The sequence below is a fragment of the Nerophis ophidion genome, linkage group LG07 (assembly GCF_033978795.1).
Source record: "Nerophis ophidion isolate RoL-2023_Sa linkage group LG07, RoL_Noph_v1.0, whole genome shotgun sequence".
NCBI classification, from domain to species: Eukaryota; Metazoa; Chordata; class Actinopteri; order Syngnathiformes; family Syngnathidae; genus Nerophis; species Nerophis ophidion.
This window is the reverse complement of record NC_084617.1, coordinates 38,350,159-38,353,798: the sequence shown is the minus strand read 5'-3', so window position 1 is coordinate 38,353,798 and position 3,640 is coordinate 38,350,159.

Genomic DNA, 3,640 nt, shown 5'->3' with positions numbered 1-3,640 from the left:
GTATGTTGTGAAAAAAATACTCAAGTACTGTGTAACTGATGAGTAACCTGTTCGTTTAATGATGATGGCAACAAATAATGCACAAAAACACAAGAATAGCAATGAACAAATTCAGAGCCAGGAATATCTCTTAAGCAACTAAAACAATAATATATCAGAATCAGAAATCAGAAATACTTTAATAATCCCCGAGGGGAAAAATATATTATTTTGAAAATGTTATTATTAATATAATATTAGATTAAAATATATTAAGTAATATTACATTAATATAAAATCATTTAAGGCAAACTGAGCCACAATAACGTAACAGCACCATAGGCTCAGTAGGCAGAGATTTACAAAGGAACATAACAAGTTAGCCTTTACTCAAACCCTAAACTCTGATAGGTGTCGGCTGCACCTGGGAACACATGTGCACTTCTGATTGGTGTTTGTATGCGTGCGTGAGTGTGTGTGTCTCTGTCTGTCTATGAGGCTGCACTTCTGATTGGTGTTTGTATGCGTGCGTGAGTGTGTGTGTCTCTGTCTGTCTATGAGGCTGCAGTACGTTAATAAATGATACCCAAACTACGTACATTTGACAGTGATTCACAGCAGGGAAGCTAACTTTAGCCCGCGGTGACAGCCAAGATATCTACTAACATTACTTACCGCGATGTGCTTCCTCAAATTTGACGATGAGTTCATGTAAGCTGAAATGTCCTCTTGTTTGGGGAGACACATATGACAACGCCTATGTTTTTTTGGTTGTCTGAAGCGTGAACATCGATTTTATGTGAGACCAGGGGTGTTTGCGTTCGTTGTCGTCTCTGCCATTCTTGTTGTTGTTGTTTGCCGCTAAAACTTTTTGGGCAGTTAATCATGTGACCGCCTGGCTCTGTTGATTGGTGAAACGGAGTCAAACGTCACCAGTGACTGCATTTGATTGGTTTAAACGCAGGCATGCCATTGATCATACTTTGAAGGTATGTCTGACAAACCAAAACAAAAAAAGGTGTATTAACAGATCGGTAAAAATCAGTATCGAGTATCGACTTTGCAGCATCGCGTGGACATCGGGGGCGGTACCTCTGGATTGGCAGACCGGGGTGGTGGTTCCTCTCTTTAAGAAGGGGGACCGGAAGGTGTGTTCCAACTATCGTGGGATCACACTCTTCAGCCTTCCCGGTAAGGTTTATTCAGGTGTACTGGAGAGGAGGCTACGCTGGATAGTCGAACCTCGGATTCAGGAGGAACAGTGTGGTTTTCGTCCTGGTCGTGGAACTGTGGACCAGCTCTATACTCTCGGCAGGGTTCTTGAGGGTGCATGGGAGTTTGCCCAACCAGTCTACATGTGCTTTGTGGACTTGGAGAAGGCATTCGACCGTGTCCCTCGGGAAGTCCTGTTGGGAGTGCTCAGAGAGTATGGGGTATCGGACTGTCTTATTGTGGAGGTCCGCTCCCTGTACGATCAGTGCCAGAGCTTGGTCCGCATTGCCGGCAGTAAGTCAAACACATTTCCAGTGAGGGTTGGACTCCGCCAAGGCTGTCCTTTGTCACCGATTCTGTTCATAACTTTTATGGACAGAATTTCTAGGCGCAGTCAAGGCGTTGAGGGGTTCCGGTTTGGTAACCGCAGGAATAGGTCTCTGCTTTTTGCAGATGATGTGGTCCTGATGGCTTCATCTGACCGGGATCTTCAGCTCTCGCTGGATCGGTTCGCAGCCGAGTGTGAAGCGACCGGAATTAGAATCAGCACCTCCAAGTCCGAGTCCATGGTTCTCGCCCGGAAAAGGGTGGAATGCCATCCCCAGGTTGGGGAGGAGATCCTGCCCCAAGTGGAGGTGTTCAAGTACCTAGGAGTCTTGTTCACGAGTGAGGGAAGAGTGGATCGTGAGATCGACAGGCGGATTGGTGCGGCGTCTTCAGTAATGCGGACGTTGTACCGATCCGTTGTGGTGAAGAAGGAGCTGAGCCGGAAGGCAAAGCTCTCAATTTACCGGTCGATCTACGTTCCCATCCTCACCTATGGTCATGAGCTTTGGGTCATGACCGAAAGGATAAGATCACGGGTACAAGCGGCCGAAATGAGTTTCCTCCGCCGTGTGGCGGGGCTCTCCCTAAGAGATAGGGTGGGAAGCTCTGTCATCCGGGAGAAACCCAAAGTAAAGCCGCTGCTCCTTCACATCGAGAGGAGCCAGATGAGGTGGTTCGGGCATCTGGTCAGGATGCCACCCGAACGCCTCCCTAGGGAGGTGTTTAGGGCACGTCCAACCGGTAGGAGGCCACGGGGAAGACCCAGGACACGTTGGGAAGACTATGTCTCCCGGCTGGCCTGGGAACGCCTCGGGATCCCCCGGGAACAGCTAGACAAAGTGGCTGGGGAGAGGGAAGTCTGGGTTTCCCTGCTTAGGCTGTTGCCCCCGCGACCCGACCTCGGATAAGCAGAAGATGATGGATGGATGGATGGAGTAGCGATCTGAATGTAGATAAATGGAGCGGAGTAAAAGTAGCGTTTTTCTCTATAAAGTATGTTGCATTAAAACTACTCTTAGAAGTACAATCTATACCAAAAGTTACTCAAGTAGATGTAATGGAGTAAACGTTGTGCGTTACTAACCAACCTCTGCTTATTGGCAAATTATTATCAAAGGTGCAATATGTAAAAATGTGGCCAGAAGTGGTACTGCAATCATGGTCAAAATTCTCCATGGACTGGGATACTCCAAGGAACTTCAAACTTCCTCTGCCTCTTACTAGGGGTTGAAGTGCTGGGACTATAATAGCAGAATAGACAAGCGTTTTGTCTATATCAAACACATTTTACACAGATATGAGTTTATTTTCAGGAATAAGTATGTCATGCCAGTGTACAATATCACAACAAATGGCATTCAAGAGGCTATTGTCTATCAGAAAACAAAGACTAAAACCAACTCCAACCAACACTAGCAATGGTTATACTGGTGACAATAAGTAGAGCATGCTTAGCAGCCTAATATACACCCAATATTAAAAAGGAGACATTTTACCAAGGTAGCCTTTAGGCTACACCAGTGAAGAATTACTTGATCATGTGACCTGTCCGCCTCCATACATTTTACATTGTCATGATGACAGCCGTGCCCATGTTGGAACCCATTTCCTCAGCAAAACATCAATGCAGTATTTGTTTTCCATTTTTGTTGCAATCTCGTTATAAGGAGCAGTTGAAAAAAGTCATAAAATCAGAAGTTGATTCAATATTTTAGTAAAAAAAAAAAAAAAGGACTTAAAATGTTGCAACTTTTGCCATGACTTTCTGGAAAAACCTGTTTTAAATTTAGGCTGCAAAAAAAGCCTGCGGAATCCTGGAGGTAGTGAATATGTCCTTTAAGCAGTTCTTGGTGGAAAAAGGTTGAGATGTTTACCAGCAATGTTCCATACACACTCTCCTGATTGGTTTCTTTATGTCAAAAGCTTTTAATGATGATTTCCCATCATGCTTATGGTGAAGGCCAAGAGGGATTCGAAGGCCTCAGGCCCGACCTGGACCTCGTAGGCCTCAAAGTAGCACCAAGAAGTTCTCATGTTCACGTACTCGGGTGTCATGATCTGTATCTGTGGCTCCATTCACGAGGAAATATCTGTGTGTGTTTATTGGAGGACTGCAGCCACA